The sequence below is a fragment of the Camellia sinensis genome, chromosome 8, assembly GCF_055761805.1.
Source record: "Camellia sinensis isolate YWXY chromosome 8, ASM5576180v1, whole genome shotgun sequence".
Classification (NCBI taxonomy): Eukaryota; Viridiplantae; Streptophyta; class Magnoliopsida; order Ericales; family Theaceae; genus Camellia; species Camellia sinensis.
In genome coordinates, this window is record NC_138968.1 from 993,628 (window position 1) to 1,015,356 (window position 21,729).

Consider the following 21,729-nt stretch of genomic DNA (forward strand, 5'->3'; position numbering starts at 1 on the left):
TGCATGAGGGTTCAAACACTCGGACACTTATTCAGATTTTTCTGCATGATGGTAGATATGTAATTATGGTGTTTATTTACCATTTCTCCTGCATTAGGATTCAAACACTCGGACACTTATTTAGATTCCCCTGCATGATGGCAGATATGCAATTATGCTGTTTATTTACCATTTCTCATGCATTATATTTCAAACACTCGGACAATTATTCTGATTCTCCTACATGATGGTAGATATGTAATTACGGTGTTTACTTTTCATTTCTCATGCGTTAGGGTTCGAACACTCGGACACTTATTTTGACCCTCTTGTATGGTGGCAGATATGTAATTATGGTAATTACTTACCATTTCTCTTGCATTAGGGTTCAAACACTCGGACACTTATTTGAATTCTCTTGCATGATAAGAGATTGTAATTACGGTGTTTACTTACCATTTCTCATGCATAATGGTTCGAACACTCGGACACCTATTCGGACCCTCTAGCATGACAACAGATATGTAATTATGGTGTCTACTCACCAATTCTCATGCATTAGGGTTCGAATACTCGGACACTTATACGGATTCTCCTGCATGATGGCAGATATATAATTATTATATTTACTTACCATTTCTCATGCATTAGGGATCGAACACGCATATACTTATTCGGATTCGACTACATGACGGCAGATATGTAATTACGGTGTTTACTTACCATTTCTCATGTGTTAGGGTTCGAACATTCGGACACATATTCGGACCGCCTAGCTTGATGGCAATTATGTAATTATGGTTTTATTTACCATTTCTCATGCATTAGGGTTCGAACACTCGGACAGTTATTCGGATTCTCTTGCATGATGGCAGATATGTAATTACGGTGTTTACTTACCATTTCTCATGCATTTGGGTTCGAACACTCGGACACTTATTCGGATTCCCTTGCAAGATGGCAGATATGTAATTACGGTGTTTACTTACCATTTCTCATGCATTAAGGTTCGAACACTCGGACACTTATTCGGACCCTCTTGCAAGATGGCAGATATGTAATTATGGTGTTTACTTACCATTTCTCATGCATTAGGGTTTAACACCCGGAAACTTATTCGGAATCTCTTGCATAATGACAGATATGTAATTACTGTGTTTACTTACCATTTCTCATGCATTAGGGTTCGAACAATCGGAAACTTATTCGGATTCTCCTGTATGATGGCAGATATGTAATTATCGTGTTTTCTTACCATTTCTCATGCGTTAGGGTTCGAACACTTGGACACTTATTCGGACCCTCTTGCATGATGGTAGATCTATAATTACGGTTTTTATTTACCATTTCTCATGCATTTGGATTCGAACACTCGGACACTTATCCGGATTCGTCTGCATGATGGCAAATATGTAATTATGGTATTTATTTACCATTTCTCATGCATTAGGGTTCAAACACTCAGAAACTTCTTCTGATTCTCCTACATGATGGCAGAAATGTAATTATGGTGTTTACTTACCATTTCTCATGCATTAGGGTTCGAGCACTCGGACACTTATTCGGAAACTCTTGCATGATGGCAGATATGTAGTTACGGTGTTTACTTACCATTTCTCATGCATTAGGGTTCGAACACTTAGACAGCAATTCGGACCCTCTTGCATGATGACAAATATATAATTATAGTGTTTACTTACCATTTCTCATGCATTAGGGTTCAAACACTTGAACACTTATTCGAATTCTCCTACATGGTGACAGATATATAATTACGGTGTTTATTTACCATTATTCATGCATTGAGGTTCGAACACTCGGATATTTATTCGGATTCTCCTACATAATATTAGATATGTAATTATGGTGTTTACATACCATTTCTCATGTGTTCGGGTTCGAACACTCGGACACTTATTCAGACCCTCCTGCATGATGGCAGATATGTAATTATGGGGTTTACTTACCATTTTTCATACATTAGGGCTCAAACGCTCGGACACTTATTTGGACTCTCCTGCGTGACGGCAAATATGTAGTGACGGTGTTTACTTACCTTTTCTCATGCATTAGGGTTCTAACATTCTAGTACTTGTTCGCATTGTCCTACATGATTACAGAGATTTAATTATGGTGTTTACTTACCAATTCGCTTGCATTAGGGTTCGAACACTCGGACACTTATTCGGATTCTCTTGTACGATGGAAGATATGTAATTATGGTGTTTACTTACCATTTCTCATGCATTAGGGTTCAAACACTCGGATAGCAATTCGGACCCTCTTGCATGATGGCAAATATGTAATTATGGTGTTTACTTATCATTTCTCATGCATTAGGGTTTGAACACTCGGACACTTATTCGAATTCTCCTACATGATGGCAGATATGTAATTACGGTGTTTACTTACCATTATTCATGCATTGGGGTTTGAACACTCGGATATTTATTCAGATTCTCCAACATGATGGTCAATATGTTATTATGGTGTTTACATACAATTTCTCATGTGTTCGGGTTCGAACACTCGGACACTTATTCGGACCCTCCTGCATGATGGCAGATATGTAATTATGGGGTTTACTTACCATTTTTCGTACATTAGGGCTCCAACGCTCGGACACTTATTTGGACTCTCCGCCATGGTGGCAAATATGTAGTGATGGTGTTTACTTACCTTTTCTCATGCATTAGGGTTCTAAGATTCGGGTACTTATTCGGATTGTCCTACATGATTATAGAGATTTAATTATGGTGTTTACTTACCATTTCTCATGCATTAGGGTTCGAGCACTCGAACACTTACTTGGATTCCCCTTCATGTAGGCATATATGCAATTATGCTGTTTATTTACCATTTCTCATGCATTATGGTTCGAACACTAGGACACTTATTCGGATTCTCCTGCATGATGGTATATACGTAATTACGGTGTTCACTTTTCATTTCTCATGCATTAGGGTTTGAACACTCGGGCACTTATTCGGATTCTCCTACATGATGACAGATATGTAATTATGGTGTTTACTTACCATTTCCCACACATTTGGGTTCGAACACTCGGACACTTATTCGGATTCTTTTGCATGATGGCAGATATGTAATTACGGTGTTTACTTACCATTTCTCATGCATTAGGGTTCGAGCACTCAGACACTTATTCAGACCCTCTTGCAAGATGGTAGAAATGTAATTATGGTGTTTACTTAGCATTTCTCATGCATTAGGGTTCTAACACTCGGACACTTATTCGGAATCTCCTGCATAATGACAGATATGTAATTATTGTGTTTACTTACCATTTCTCATGCATTAGGGTTCGAACAATCGGGAACTTATTCGGATTCTCCTGTATGATGGCAGATAAGTAATTATCGTGTTTTCTTACCATTTCTCATGCGTTAGGGTTCGAACACTTGGACACTTATTCAGACCCTCTAGCATGATGGCAGATCTATAATTATGGTTTTTATTTACCATTTCTCATGCATTAGGGTTCGAACACTCGGACAGTTATCCGGATTGGTCTGCATGACGGCAGATATGTAAATATGGTGTTTATTTACCATTTCTCATGCATTAGGGTTCAGACAATCAGAAACTTCTTCAGATTCTCCTGCATGATGGCAGGAAGGCAATTATGGTGTTTATTTACCATTTCGCATGCGTTAGGGTTCCAGCACTCGGACACTTATTCAGATTCTCTTGCATGATGACAGATATGTAATTACGGTGTTTCCTTACCATCTCTCATGCATTTGGGTTCGAACACTCGGACAGCAATTCGGACCCTCTTGCATGAAGACAAATATGTAATTATGGTGTTTAGTTACCATTTCTCATGCATTAGTGTTCGAACACTTGGACACTTATTCGGATTCTCCTGCACAGTGGCAGATATGCAATTACGGTTTTAGTTACCATTTCTCATGCATTAGGGTTCGAACACTCGGATACTTATTCGGATTCTCCTGCATGATGGCAGATATGTTATTACGGCATTTACATACCATTTCTCATGCGTTAGGGTACGAACACTCGGACACTTATTCGGACCCCCTTTTATGATGGCAGATATGTAATTATGGTGTTTATTTACCATTTCTCATGCATTACGGTTCAGGCACTCGGACACTTATTTGGATTCTACCGCATGATGACAGATAGGTAATTATGGTGTTTACTTACCATTTCTCATGCATTAGGGTTTGAACACTCGGACACTTATCTGGATTCTCCAACATGATGGCAGATATGTAATTATGGTATTTACTTTCCGTTTCTCGTGCGTAAGGGTTCGAACAATCGGATACTTATTCGGACCCTCTTGCATGATGACAGATATGTAATTACGTTGTTTACTTACCATTTCTCATGCATTAGGTTCGAACACTCAGACACTTATTCGGATTCTCCTACATGATGGCATATATGTAATTACGATGTTTACTTACCATTTCTCATGCAGTAGGGTTGAAACACTTGGACACTTGGATTCTTCGGCAGGATGGTAGATATGTAATTTTGTTGTTTATTTACCATTTCCCAAGCATTATGGTTCTAATGCATGAGAAATGGTAAGTAAACACCATAATTACATATCTCCCATCATGCAAGAGGGTCCGAATAATTGTCCGAGTGTTCGAACCCTAATGCATGAGAAATGCTAAGTAAACACCATAATTACATATCGGCCATCATGCAAGTGGGTCTGAACAAGTGTCCGGGTGTTTGAACCGTAATGCATGAGAAATGGTATGTAAACACCATAATTACGCATCTGCCATCATGCACGAGAATCCGGATAAGTGTCCGAGGGTTTGAACCATGATGCATGAGAAATGACAAATGAACACCATAATTACATATCTAACATCATGTAGGAAAATCTGAATAAATGTTCGAGTGTTCGACCCCAAATGCATGGGAAATGGTCGGTAAACACAGTAATCACATATCTGCTATCATGTAGGAGATTTCGAATAATTGTCCGAGTGTTCGAACCATATTGGATGAGAAATGGTAAGTAAACACCGTAATTACATATCAGCCATCATGCAAGAGAATCCGAATAAGTGTCCGAGTGTTTGAACCGTAATGCATGAAAAATGGTAAGTAAACACCATAATTACATATCTACCATCATACAAGAGAATGCCGAATTAGTGTCCGAGTGTTCGAAAACTTGTAGACGCCCCATTTTTGACCGTCGTCAAGACTTGGACATCACCACTTGAACACTCGGTGATCATCCATGATGTTGTTCGTTTAGAGTTCCCGACGGACTCGGATGCGCACCTTGTCTCAAGATCTCTCAACTTGACTGTTTTGTCCTTGGTTGTGGACCAAAGGCTTGTGTTTTTGTTTCTGATGGAAGATGGTGGCTTGTTAGCCATTCCCTCAACCCACCGGCCAAGGTCTGAGGCCACCGGCCTTGTTTTTAGTCCATCGGGCAAGAGTGTTGGCCGATCGGCACTCTTGTTGGTCGGTCGGCTATTGTTTTGGCCGATTGACCACTTTGAAGGGATTTCATCCCTGAGCTTAGCTTCTCTTAGAAGCTTTGAATTGATTTTTCTATAAGAAGAGGGCCTCTCCCTTTCCAGGGGTTGAATGATCTGATATATAGAGTTCATATATATCTCTCTCTCTTTATATATATATATATATATATATATTTGTGTGTGTTTTGGTGATCAAAAGTGTGTTTTGTTCATATTTTTGCACTAAAGCACCTAGTGATACACCATCATTGAGGTACAGAGGTCTTAAGAGGTTGTTTTTGAAGTTCTTGAGGTGGTTTTGATCAGAGAGAGGTGCTGGTTTTGTGTTCTTGGAAGTGTTCTTCAAGGGTGAGCACCTTTACTTTATATTTCCCATTTTTGCACAAGCCTTTAGCCTATCTTGTATACTGTTTTAGGCTTAGTGTTCTACTAATAAAAGTTCTGATTTTTCATGCTTAAGATGTTTCATTAACATCACTTTTGTGTTTGGGGTTGTCTACCCCCTCTTAGGCCTTGTTTGGCCTCTTTTTGTGCCTTTTCTTTTTGAGTTTTGGTACCTTCGTGTATTAACCTTCTCACCACTGAAATCCAGAGAATTTTCAGTGGTGGAGAAGTGGTTTTGAGGTCTTGTATAGGGGAGGGACACCCCTCTCCCTTTTTGTCTCATTTGCTTGCATTTAGGGCTCATAAGGGTAGCATGTTTGTTTAGCTCTATTTGGCTCCATTTCAGAGGGTATTTGGTGTTATTTGGTCATGTTATACCTCTGTTTTAGGTTGGTTTGTTGGCCTATTGCATGCATCATATACTTGCTTTGCAATCCTCCCATTTGCCTAAATATGTATCATGCATTTAGACCATCATGCTTACAAGCTTTGACTTAACTTTGAGAAGTTTTAGTCATGTTTTACCATGTTTTAGCTCTGTTTGGTGTTGATTTGATCGTAAATGCCATGCTTTGCATAGCCACCACGCATTCTAGCTTGTTAGCTTTGTGTGTGTGAGTCATTAGCATGCTTTACTTGGGCTATTTCAGTGATTTGACATCATTTTCCATGTTATTTTAGTCTATGTTTCATGCTCATATGCTTGCATTTTCCATCATTTCCATGCTTTGGATAGTTTGTGTTTTATGCCTTAAGAATAGGTCATTGTGCATGCCTCCATGCTTAGGCCTTTAGGATGCCATCTCAGTAGGTATTTGGGCTTATTTTGATATGCCATAACCCTGATTCTCATTGGTTAAGCCATGCCATGTTTGGTTGTAATGGGTGTAGTATAACACCTCTTTGTTAACTTTGCATGTCTCATGCCTTATGCCCTTTGTGTTGGCTTGTTTTAGCTTTGACCCTTGTATGTTTTAGGCTCCTTTTAGCATGATTTAGGACTACTTTGGTTGTCCTTGGCTGTTTGTGGCTTGGTTCATGCGGCCTTAGTATAAGCTCCTTGGCTAGCCTTAAGCCTTGAGCCTTCTTGCATACCATGCTTGCATTGTTTGGTTGATTTGGCATCATTCCATGCTTATTTTCAGAGCTTATAGTGTTGTTACACTTCCACTTTTGTCACTCTTTGAGCACTCTTGAGAGTTGTGCTTTTAGGCCTAAGTGATGGATCAATATGTATGCATGTTTGGCTTGCATTTTGGTGCCTTAGTCTTGGTGTCTTGGCCACTGCTTTTGGCATGGCTGAGGTCTATCCATTCTTGGTTTAAGTCCGTTGCGTATGTGGTTTGCATGTTGTTGCATGCTTATTGCATTGCATGTTGTTGCATGCTTATTGCATTGCATGTTATTGCATGTTTGTTACATTGCCTCATTTTTTGCATGCTTGTGTTGCTTTGTTAAGTTGATCTTGCATGCATTGCATTGTATTTGGCATACTTGCATTACATTGTGTTTGGTTTGGGTGTTAAACCAAACACGAGGGATGAGGGGCGTTTCATACTTGAAGTGATGAAACGTGCCTCAATCGCCGACACTCTTGATTCAACATGATAGAGTGTGTAGCATTCATTTGTTTTGTTGCATTCATTCTACATTGATTTGTATACTTGGCACCTTTGGCCATCATGCATTGAAATGCGTGATTGGTGGCCCGAGGGTCGAGAGCCATACTCCCTTGAGTTCATAGCATGATAGGGAGGGCGGTCGTGCATACATTGTCTTGTAAATACCTTGCCATGCACTGTCTGTCCTCTACTGTAGCAAAACAGGGTTCTGTAGGAAGTTATGGCCGGTCGGCAATCTTCAGTGCCGGCCGACTGCAAAAGCCTATCCGGTTGTCCCACAAATGGTCGATGACCAGTTTCACTTAGCCGGTGGCCTTTCTTTTCAACCGGTGGCATCCCACAGTGCTCAGGGAGTGGTTCAAAAGCATTATTGGGACTTGTGTAGTTTCCGGAGGTGCAGAACAGTGCAAACAGAGGCAACATGTGGCATGGCAACGGGTTTCCGAGCGAGGCGATCGAGCATGCATCATCCAATCATTCCGAGGCAGGGCTGCGGCCGCCTTCTTTTGTAATTAATTTGTTAATTAATTAGGGTTCTGTAATATTTAATTAGATAGGATAGTTGATTCATTATTCAATTTGTATTATTCTTTCGGACCTTCTGAGAGAGGGCCATTTGTTGTAATAAGTGTGCGTGTGTGTGTGAATGTCTTCCAACCCCACGTCTTTCTCCCTTTTATTTACCAGCTTATGATGTTTAGTTTAGGACATGTTTAAATTAGCATACTTATGCTCGCATGTTTGCATCCACTCATCTGTCTTGCATGCACCGGGCTCGGCGCATCATGCTAACTGCATTGTACTTCAATTCCAAGTTGAATACATGTACCAAATGTTGCATTTCGTATGCCATCTTAGGATAGCCGAGCCTATTTTCTAGTTGCATTTCTGCATGTGTTGCATTAGCCATTTTTAATATGAACTAGGATCATGCATTGATTACTAACTAGTTTTCTGTTTTGGCTCGGAGTACTCGGTAAGCTTTTATGCTTTATCATCTTGCATGAGTGTAAGTGTCGCCATGATAGCATGTTTTCCATGAGGCAAACTGCTTATGTGATATAACTACCTGAATGCCTGTGGATGAAGGTTGGGTTACTTGAATTGGAACAGTTCATCAAAATGCGAGTTTTAAGCCCACTTGCGAGTGGCAAAATCATGTTTTCTAAAGCCCACCTGAGGGTGGCAAATCCACATCTTAGCCTACTTGCGAGTACCATCATCAAACCATTTTCAAATAAGCATGAGATGTTTTGTTCCAATTTAGGCGATCCAGTCTATACTTGTATGCTCTGCGCATCACGTAGTAAATTTTAGGCTAATAATCGGAATAAGAACACATGTTTTTAAAAAACAAGATATCATGTTTAGTAGTGGCCGATTTTTGATCGGGCGAGCGGGGGTGCTCATTGCATGACCTTCCCCAATCGTACCCAAGTTTCCGAGCCGAGGCAACTTTGGTGATGACGGACATGTGGCCTTAGGCACGAGTCAGGGTTTCCTAAATTTCTCAAAATAAAATATTTAGGTGGCGACTCTGTATCTGGCAAAGCAGTCCATGTTTGGCAGTTCTTTCTTAAAAATCTATTTTCCAAAACGATTTGTCGGATTTAGACTCTTTAGTGATTAATCGGTCTTGCATTGCACTTTGCGAGACTAGATTCAGAACAGTGACATTTGAGTTCGCTATTGTAGTAAGCCCAAGATGAACAAAATGGAGGGGAGTCTCCCTCGGGACGTTTGGGGACGTCTACAACACTAATGCAAGAAAAATGGTAAGTAAACAGTATAATTACATATTTTCCATCATGCAAGAGAGTCCGAATAAGTGTCCGAGTGTTCGAACCATAATGCATGAGAAATGGTAAGTAAACAGCATAATTACATATCTGCCACCATGCAAGAGGGTCCAAATAAGTGTCTGGGTGTTCGAACCGTAATGTATGAGAAATGGTGAGCAAACACCGTAATTACAGATCTGCCATCATGCAGGAGAATCTGAATAAGTCTCCAAGTGTTCGAACCATAATGCATGAGAAATGGTAAATAAACACCGTAATTACATATCTACCATCGTGCATAAGAATCTGAATAAGTGTCTGAGTGTTCGAACCCGAATGCCTGAGGAATAGTAGGTAAACACAGTAATTACATATTTGCCATCATGTAGGAGAATCTGAATAAGTGTCAGAGTGCTCGAACCCTAATGCAAGAGAAATAATAAGTAAACAACGTAATTACATTTCTGCTATCATGTAAGAGGGTCCGAATAAGTATGCGAGTGTTCGAACCCTAATGCAAGAGAAATGGTAGGTAAATACCGTAATTACATATCTGCCATCACGCATGAAAATCAGAATAAGTGTCTGAGTGTTCGAACCCTAATGCTTGATTAATGGTAACTAAACAGCATAATTACATATCTTCCATCATGCAAGAAGGTCAGAATAATTATGCGAGTGTTTGAACCCTAATTCATGAGAAATGGTAAGTAAACACCGTAACTACATATTTGCCATCATGCAGGACAATTTGAATAAGTGTCCGAGTGTTCGAACCCTAATGCATGAGAAATGGTAACTAAACACCGTAATTACATATCTGCCATCATGCAAGAGGGTCTAAACAAGTATGCGAGTGTTCGAACCCTAACGCATGAGAAATGGTAAGTAAACACCATAATTACATATCTGCCATCATGCATGAAAATCCGAATAAGTGTCCGAGTGTTCGAACCCTAATGCTTGATTAATGCTAACTAAACAGCATAATTATATATCTTCCATCATGCAAGAGGGTCAGAATAAGTATCCGAGTGTCTGAACCCTAATGCATGAGAAACGGTAAGTAAACACCGTAATTACATATCTACCATCATGCAGGACAATCCGAATAAGTGTTCGAGTGTTCGAACCCTAATGCATGAGAAATGGAAGATAAACACCGTAATTACATATCTGCCATCATGGAACAGAATCCGAATAAGTGTCCGAGTGTTTGAACACTAATGCATGAAAAATGACAAGAAAACAGTATAATTACATATCTTCTATCTTGCAAGAGGGTCCGAATAAGAGTCTGAATGTTCGAACCGTAATGCACGAGAAATGGTAGGTAAACAGAGTAATTACATATCTACCATCATGCAAGAGGGTCCGAATAGGTGTCCAAGTGTTTGAACCGTAATGCATGAGAAATGGTGAGTAAACACCGTACTTACAAATCTGCCATCGTGCAGGAGAATCCGAATAAGTGTCCAAGTGTTCAAACCATAATGCATGAGAAATGGTAAATAAACACCATAATTACATATCTACCATCGTGCAGAAGAATCCGAATAAAAGTCTGAGTGTTCGAACCCGAATGCATGAAAAATGGCAGGTAAACACAGTAATTACATATATGCCATCATGCAAGAGGGTCCGAATAAGTATGCGAGTGTTCATACCCTAATGCAAGAGAAATGGTAAGTAAACACCGTAATTATATATCTGCCATCATGTAGGAGAATCCGAATAAGTATCCGTGCGTTCGAACCCTAATGCATGATTAATGGCAAGTAAACACCATAATTACATATCTGCCATCATGCGAGAGGGTCCGAATAACTGTCCGAGTGTTCGAACCCTAATGCATTGGAAATGGTAAGTAAACACCATAATTACGTATTTGCCATCACGTAAGAGAATCCAAATAGATGTTTGAGTGTTCGAACCCTAATGCATGAGAAACGGTAAGTAAACACCATAATTGCATATCTGCCACCATCCAAGAGGGTCCGAATAAGTGTCCGAGTGTTCGAACCACAACGCATGAGAAATGGTAAGTAAACACCATAATTACATTTCTGCTATCATGCAGGAGAATCCGATTAAGTATCCGAGTGTTTGAACACTAATGAATGAAAAATGGTAAGTATGCACCGTAATTACATATCTGCCATCGTGCCGGAGAATCCGACTAAGTGTCCGAGTGTTCGAACCCTAATGCGTGGAAAATGGTAAGTAAACACCGTAATTACATATCTGGCATCATGCGAGAGGGTCTGAATAAGTGTCTGAGTGTTCGAACCCTAATGCATGAGAAATGGCAAGTAAACACCGTAATTACATATCTGCCATCATGCAAGAGAATCCAAATAAGTGTCTGAGTGTTCGAACCCTAATACATGAGAAATGGCAAGTAAACACCATAATTATATATCTGCCATCATGCAAGAGAATCCGAATAAGTATTCGAGTGTTAGAACCAAATGCAAGAGAAATGGTATGTAAACACCGTAACTACATATCTGTCATCTTGCAGGGGAATCCGAATAAATGTCCGAGTGTTTGAACCAAATGCATGAGAATTGGCAGTAAATACCTTAATTATATATCTACCATCTTCCAGGAGAATCCGAATAAATGTCCGAGTGTTTGAACCTTAATGAATGAGAAATGGTAAAAAAACACCATTATTACATATATGCCACCATCAGAAGAATCCAAATAAGTGTCTGAGTGTTCAAACCTTAATGCATGAGAAATGGTAAGTAAAACCGTAATTACATATCTGCCATCATACAAGAGGGTCTGAATAAGTGTCCAAGTGTTCGAACCCTAATGCATGAGAAATGGTAACTAACACCATAATTAAATAACTGCCATTATGTAGGAGAATCCAAATAAGTGTCCGAGTGTTTGAACCCTAATGCATGAGAAATGCTAAATAAAGACTCTAATTACATATCTGCCATCATGCAATACGGTCTGAATGAGCGTCCTACTGTTCGAACCCTAATGCATGAGAAATGGTATGTAAACACCATAATTGCATATCTGCTATCATGCAGGGGAGTCCGAATAAGTATCTGAGTGTTCGAACCCTAATACATGAGAAATGGTAAATAAACACCGTAATTTCATATCCGCCATCATGCAGGAGAATCCGAATAAGTGTCCAAGTGTTCGAACCCTAACGCATGAGAAAAGGAAAGTAAACCCCATAATTACATATCTAACTTCATGCAAGAGGGTCCGAATAAGTGTCCGAGTGTTGGAACCCTGATGCATGAGAAATGGAAAATAAACACAATATTACATATCCGCCATCATGCAAGAGGGTTCGAATATGTGTCCGAGTGTTCGAACCGTAATTCAAGAGAGATGGTGAGTAAACACCGTAATACAAATATGCCATCATGCAGGAGAATCCGAATAAGTGTCCGAGTGTTCGAACCATAATGAATGAGAAATGGTAAATAAACATCATAATTACATATCTACCATCATGTAGAAGAATCCGAATAAATGTCTGAGTGTTCGAACCCGCGTGCATGAAAAATGGCAGGTAAACACAGTAATTACATATCTGCCACCATGCAGCAGAATCCGAATAAGTGTCCGAGTGTTCGAACCCTAATGCATGAGAAATGGTAAGTAAACACCGTAATTACATACCTGCCATCATGTAGGAGAATGTGAATAAGTGTCCGTGTGTTCGAACCCTAAGGCTTGATTTATGGTAAGTAAACACCATAATCACATATCTGCCATCATGCGAGAGGGTCCGAATAATTGTCCGAGTGTTTGAACCCCAATGGATGAGATATGGTAAGTGAAAACCGTAATTACATATCTGCCATCATGTAGGAGAATCTGACTAAGTGTCCGAGTGTTCGAACCCTAATGTATGAGATATGGTAAGTAAACACCGTAATTACATGTCTGCAATCATGCAGGAGAATTGGAATAAGTGTCCGAGTGTTCAAGCCCTAATGCATGAGAAATGGTAAATAAAAACCCTAACTACATATCAGCCATCATGCAAGACGGTTCGAATAAGCGTCCTACTGTTCGAACCCTAACGCATGAGAAACGGTATGTAAATACCATAATTACATATCTGCCATCTTGCAGGGGAGTCCAAATATGTATCGGAGTGTTCGAACCTAATGCATGAGAAATGGAAAGTAAACCCCGTAATATCATATCTGACATCATGCAAGAGGGTCCGAATAAGTGTCCGAGTGTTACAACCCTGATGCATGAGAAATGGCAAATAAACACCATAATTACATATCTGCCATCATGCAAGAGGTTCTGAATAAGTGTCTGAGTGTTGGAACCCTGATGCATGAGAAATAGAAAATAAACACCTTAATTACATATCTGCCATCATACAAGAGGGTCCGAATAAGTGTCCGAGTGTTCGAACCGTAATGCATGAGAAATGGTGAGTAAACAACGTAATTACAGATTTGCCATCATGTAGGAGAATCCAAATAAGTGTCCGAGTGTTCGAACCATAACGCATAAGAAATGGTAAATAAACACCATAATTACATAACTACCATCGCGCAGAAGAATCCAAATAAATGTCTGAGTGTTCGAACCCGAGTGCATGAAAAATGGCAGGTAAACACAGTAATTACATATTTGCCATCATGCAGGAGAATCCGAATAAGAGTCCGAGTGTTCGAACCTAATGCATGGGAATTGGTAAGTAAACACTGTAATTACATATCTACCATCATGCAAGAGGGTCCGAATAAGTATGCGAGTGTTCGAACCTAATGCATGAGAAATGATAAATAAACACCGTATTTACATATCAGCCATCATGCAGGAGAATTTGAATAAGTGTCCGTGTGTTCAAACCCTAAGGCATGATTAATGGTAAGTAAACACCATAATTACATAGCTACCATCATGCGAGAGGGTCCGAATAATTGTCTGAGTGTTTGAACCCAAATGCATAAGAAATGGTAAGTAAACCCCATAAATACATATCTGCCATCATGTAAGAGAAACCGAATAGATGTCTGAGTGTTCGAACCCTAATGCAAGAGAAATGGTAAGTAAACACCATAATTACATATCTCCCATCATGCAAGAGGGTCCGAATAAGTGTCCAAGTGTTGGAACCCTGATGCATGAGAAATGGTAAATAAACACCATAATAACATATCTGCCATCACGCAAGAGGGTCCGAATAAGTGTCCGAGTGTTCGAACCCCAACGCATGAGAAATGGTAAGTAAATACCATTATTAGATATCTGCTATCATGCAGGAGAATCCGAATAAGTATCCGACTATTCGAACACTAATGCATGAGAAATGGAAAGTATACACCGTAATTGCATATCTGCCATCGTGCTGGAGAATCCGACTAAGTGTCCAAGTGTTCAAACCGTAATGCGTGGGAAATGGCAAGTAAACACCGTAATTCCATATCTGTTATCACGCAAGAGGGTCTGAATAAGTGTTCGAGTGTTCGAACCCTAACGCATGAGAAATGGCAAGTAATCACGGTAATTACATATCTGCCACCATGCATGAGAATCTGAATAAGTGTCCAAGTGTTCGAACCCTAATGCATGAGAAATGGTATGTAAACACCATAATTGCATATCTGCCATCATGCAGCAGAATCTGAATAAGTATCCGAGTGTTAGAACCAAATGTAGGAGAAATGGTAAGTAAACACCGTAACTACATATCTATCATCTTGCAGGGGAATCCGAATAAATGTCCGAGTGTTCGAACCCTAATGCATGGGAAATGGCAAGTAAACACCTTAATTACATATCTGTCATCTTGCATGAGAATCCAAATAAGTGTCCGAGTGTTTGAACCTTAATGCATGAGAAATGGTAAAAAAACACCATTATTACATATATGCCACCGTCAGAAGAATCTGAATAAGTGTCCGAGTGTTCGAACCTTAATGCATGCGAAATGGTAACCAAACCCCATAATTACATATCTGCCATCATACAAGAGAGTCTGAATAAGCGTCCGAGTGTTCGAACCCTAACACATGAGAAATGGTATGCAAACACCATCATTACATATCTGCCATCATGCAGGGGAGTCCGAATAAGTATCTGAGTGTTCGAACTCTAATACATGAGAAATGGTAAGTAAACACCGTAATTACATATCTGCCATCATGCAGGAGAATCCGAATAGGTGTCCGTGTGTTCGAACCCTAATGCATGATTAATGGTAAGAAAACACCATAATTACATATCTGACATTATGCAAGAGGGTTCGAATAAGTGTACGAGTGTTCGAACCCTAATGCATGGGAAATGGTAAGTAAACGTCGTAATTACATATCTACCACCTTGCAAGAGAATCCAAATTAGTGATCGAGTGTTCGAACCCTAATGCATGAGAAATGATAACTAAATACCATAATTACATATCTGCGATCATGCCGGAGAATTCGAATAAATGTTCAAGTGTTCGAACCCTAATGCATGAGAAATGGTAAGTAAACACAATAATTACATATCTGCTACCATGCAAGAGGGTCCGAATAAGTGTCCGAGTATTGGAATCCTAATGGATGAGAAATGGTAAGTAAACACCGTAACTATATATCCATCACCATGTAGGAGAATCCGAATAAATGTCCGAGTTTTCGAACCCTAATGCATGAGAAATGACAAGAAAACACCAAAATTACATATTTGCCATCTTGCAGGAGAATCCGAATAAGTGTCCGAGTGTTTGAACCTTAATGCATAAGAAATAGTAAATAAACACCATTATTGCATATCTGCCATTATGCAGAAGAATCTGAATAAGTGTGCAAGTGTTCGAATCATAATGCATGAGAAATGGCAAGTAAACACCATAATTACATATCTACCATCATGCAAGAGGGTTCGAATAAGTGTTCGAGTGTTAGAACCCTAATGCATGAGAAATGGCAAGTACACACCATAATTACATATCTGCCATCTTGCAGGAGAATCCGAGTAAGTGTCCGAGTGTTTGAACCTTAATGGATGAGAAATGGTAAAAAAAAACCCCATTATTACATATCTGCCATCATGCAAAAGAATCCGAATAAGTGTCCGAGTGTTTGAACACTAATGCATGAAAAATGGTAAGTAAACAACATAATTACATATCTTCCGTCATGCAAGAGGGTCCGAATAAGTGTCCGAGTGTTCGAACCGTAATGCATGAGAAATGGTAAGTAAGCAGCATAATTACATATCTTCCATCATGCAAGAGAGTTCGAATAAGTACCCAAGTGTTCGAATCGTAATGTATGAGAAATGGTGAGTAAACATCGTAATTACAAATCTGCCATCATGTAGGAGAATCCGAATAAGTGTCCGAGTGTTCGAACCATTATGCTTGAGAAATGGTAAATAAACACCATAACTACATATTTACCATCGTGCAGAAGAATCCGAATATGTGTCTGATTGTTCGAACCCGAATTCATGAGAAATGGTAAGTAAACACAGTAATCACATATCTGCCATCAAACAGGAGAATCCAAATAAGTGTCTGAGTGTTCAAACCCTAATGCATGAGAAATGGTCAGCAAACACCGTAATTACATATCTGCCATCATGGAAGAGGGTCTGAATAAGTATGCGAGTGTTCAAACCCTAATGCATGAGAAATGAAAAGCAAACACCAAAATTACATATCTGCCATCTTGCAGGAGAATCCCAATAAGTGTCCGAGTGTTTGAACCTTAATGCATGAGAAATAGTGAATAAACACCATTATTACATATTTTCCATTATGCAGAAGAATCCGAATAAGTGTGCGAGTGTTCGAACCCTAATGCATTAGAAATGGAAAGTAAACACCGTAATTACATATCTGCCATCATGTAAAAGAATCCGAATAGATGTCTGAGTGTTCGAACCCTAATGCATGAGAAATGGTAAGTAATCACCATAATTACATATCTGCCATCATGCAAGAAGGTCCGAATAAGTGTCCGAGTGTTGGAACTCTGATGCATGAGAAATGGTAAATAAACACCATAATAACATATCGGCCATCACGCAAGAGGATCCGAATAAGTGTCCGAATGTTCGAACCCCAACGCATGAGAAATGGCAAGTAAACATAATATTTACATATCCGTTATCACGCAGGAGAATCAGAATAATTGTCCGAGTGTCCAAACACTAATGCATGAGAAATGGTAAGTATACATCGTAATTACATATCTGCCATCGTGCAGGAGAATCCAACGTGTCTGAGTGTTCAAACCCTAATGCGTGGGAAATGGCAAGTAAACAGCATAATTCCATATCTGCCATCACGCAAGAGGGTCTGAATAAGTGTCCGAGTGTTCGAACCCTAATGCGTGAGAAATGGCAAGTAAACATTGTAATTACATATCTGCCATCATGTAACAGAATCCGAATAAGTGTCCGAGTGTTCGAACCCTGATGCATGAGAAATGGTAAGTAAACACCATATTTGCATATCTGCCATCATGTAGGAGAATTCGAATAAGTATTCGAGTGTTAGAACCAAATGCATGAGAAATTGAAAGTAAACGCCGTAACTACATATCTGTCATCTTGCAGGAGAATCCCAATAAACGTCCGAGTGTTCGAACCCTAATGCATGAGAAATGGCAAGTAAACACCACAATTACATATCTGCCATCTTGCAGGAGAATCCGAATAAGTGCCCGAGTGTTTGAACCTTAATGCATGAGAAATGGTAAAAAAACACCATTATTACATATATGCCACCAGCAGAAGAATCCAAATAAGTGTCCGAGTGTTCGAACCTTAATGCATGAGAACTGGTAGGTAAACCCCATAATTACATATCTGCCATCATACGAGAGGGTCTGAATAAGTGTCCGAATGTTCGAACCGTAATGCATGAGAAATGGTAAGTGATACCATAATTACATAACTGCCATCATGCAACAGAATCCGAATAAGTGTCCGAGTGTTCGAATCCAATTGCATGAGAAATGGTAAATAAAAACCCTAATTACATATCTACCATAGTGCAAGATGGTCCGAATAAGCGTCTGAGTGTTCGAAGCCTAACGCCTGAGAAATGGTATGCAAACACCATAATCACATATCTGCTATCATGCATGGGAGTCTGAATAAGTATCTAAGTGTTCGAACCCTAATACATGAGAAATGATAAGCAAACACCGTAATTACATATCTGCCATCATACGGGAGAATCCGAATAAGGGTCCGTGTGTTCGAACCCTAATGCATGATTAATGGTGAGTAAACACCATAATTACATAACTGACATCATGTAAAAGGGTCCGAATTAGTGTCCGAGTGTTTGAACCCTAATGCATGAGAAGTGGTAAGTAAACGTCGTAATTACATATCTACCATCATGCAAGAGAATCCGAATAAGTGACCGAGTGTTCGAACCCTAATGCATGAAAAATGATAACTAAACACCATAATTACATATCTGCGATCATGCAGGAGAATCCAAATAAATATTCGAGTGCTCGAACCCTAATGCATGAGAAATGGTAAGTAAACACAATGATTACATATCTGCCACCATGAAAGAGGGTCTAAATAAGGGTCCGAGTATTGGAATCCAAATGCTTGAGATATGGTCAGTAAACACCGTAATTACATATCTGCCATCATGCAAGAGGGTCTGAATAAGTATGCAATTGTTCGAACCCTAATGCATGAGAAATGACAAGCAAACACCAAAATTATATATCTGCCATCTTGCAGGAGAATCCGAATAAGTGTCCGAGTGTTTGAACCATAATGCATGAGAAATACTAAATAAACACCATTATTACATATCTGCCATTATGCAGAAGAATCCGACTAAGTGTGCGAGTGTTCGAACCCTAATGCCTGAGAAATGGTAAGTAAACACCATAATTACATATCTACCATCATAAAAGAGGGTCCGAATAAGTGTTCGAGTGTTAGAACCCTAATGCATGATAAATGACAAGTAAACACCATAATTACAAATCTACCATCTTGCAGGAGAATCTGAATAAGTGTCCGAGTGTTTGAACCATAATGGATGAAAAATGGTAAAAAAAAACAACCTATTGTTACATATATGCCACAATGCAGAAGAATCCGAATAAGTGTCCGAGTGTTTGAACACTAATGCATGAAAAATGGTAAATAAATAGCATAGTTACATATCTTCCATCATGCAAGAGGGTCTGAATAAATGTTCGAGTGTTCGAACCGCAATGCATGAGAAATTGTAAGTAAGCTGCATAATTACATATCTTCCATCATGCAAGAGAGTCCAAATAAGTGTCTGTGTGTCCGAATCATAATGTATGAGAAATAGTGAGTAAACATCGTAATTACAGATCTGCCACCATACAGGAGAATCCGAATAAGCGTCCGAGTGTTAGAACCATAATGGAGGAGAAATGGTAAATAAACACCACAATTACATTTCAGCCATCGTGTAGAAGAATCTGAATAAGTGTTTGAGTGTTCGAACCCGAATGCCAGAGAAATGGTAGGTAAACACAGTAATTACAAATCTGCCACCATGCAGGAGAATCCAAGTAAGTGTCCGAGTGTTCAAACCCTAATGCATGTGAAACGGTAAGTAAACACTGTAATTACATATCTGCCATCCTGCAAGAGGGCCTGAATAAGTATGCGAGTGTTCGAACCCTAATGCACGAGAAATGGTAAGTAAACACCGTAATTACGTATTTGCCATCATGCAGGAGAATCCGAATAAGTGTTCGAGTGTTCGAACCCTAATGCATGAGAAAAGGTAAGTAAACACCATAATTACATATCTTCCCTCATGCAAGAGGGTCCGAATAAGTGTTCGAGTGTTAGAATCCTAATGCACGAGAAATGGTAAGTAAACACCGTAATTACATATCTGCCATCGTGTAGGAAAATCTGAATAGGTGTCCGAGTGTTCGGACCTTAATGCATGAGAAATGGTAAGTAAACACCATAATTACATATCTGCCATCATGACGGAGAATCCGAATAAGTATTCGCAAACGCATGAGAATTGGTTAGTAAACACTGTAACTACATATCTGTCATCATGCCGGATTTTCCGAATAAATGTCCGAGTGTTCGAATCCTAATGCATGAGAAATGGGAAGTAAACACCATAATTACATATCTACCATCTTGGAGGAGAATCCGAAAAAGTGCCCGTGTGTTTGAATCTTAATGCATGAAAAATGGCGAAAAAAAACCATTATTACATATTTGCCATCACGCAGAAGAAGCCGAATAAGTGTAACTGTGTTCGAAGCCTAATGCATGAGAAATGGTAAGTAAACACCATAATTACATATCGGCCGTCATACAAGTGGGTGCGAATAAGTGTTCGAGTGTTAGAACCCTAATGCATGAGAAATGGTAAGTAAACATCGTAATTACATATCATCCATTATGCTGGCGAATCTGAACAAGTGTCTGAGTGTTCGAACCGTAATGCATGAGAAATGGTAAGTAAACATCATAATTGCATATCTCCCATCATACAAGCGGGTCCGAATAAGTGTCCAAGTGTTGGAACCTAATGCATGAGAAATTGTAAGTAAAACACAGTAACTACATATCTGTCATCGTGGAGGAGAATCCGAATAAATGTCCGAGTGTTCGAATCCTAATGCATGAGAAATGGAAAGCAAATACCATAATTACATGTCTGCTATCTTGCAGGAGAATCCGAATAAGTGTCTGGGTATTTGAACCTGAACGCATGAGAAATGGTAAAAAAACACCATTATTACATATCTGCCATCATGCAAAAGAATCCAAATATGTGTCCGAGTGTTCGAACCCTAATGCATGAGAAATGGTAAGTAAACACCAGAATTACATGTCTGCCACCATGCAAGGGGTTCTGAATAAGTGTTCGAGTGTTAGAACCCTAATGCATGAGATATGGTAAGTAAACACCATAATTACGTATCTGCCATCTTGTAGGAGAATCCGAATAAATGTCCGAGAGTTTGAACCTTAATGAATGAGAAATGTTAAAAAAAAACCCCATTATTACATATCTGCCATCATGTAGAAGAATCCGAAAAAATGTTCGAGTGTTTGAACACTAATGCATGAAAAATGGTAAGTAAACAGCATAATTACATATATTCCATCATGCAAGAGGATTCGAATAATTGTCCGAGTGTTCGAACCATAATGCATGAGAAATGGTAAGTAAGTAGCATAATTACACACCTTCCATAATGCAAGAGAGTTCGAATAAGTGTCCAAGTGTTCGAACCGTAATGCATGAGAAATGGTGAGTAAACACCATAATTATAAATTAGCCACCATGCAGGAGAATCCGAATAAGTGTTCGAGTGTTCGAACTATTATGCTTGTGAAATGGCAAATAAAGACCATAATTACATATTTACCATCTTGCAGAAAAATCCGAATAGGTGTCTGAGTGTTCGAACCCGAATGTATCAGAAATGGTAGGTAAACACAGTAATCAAATCTCTG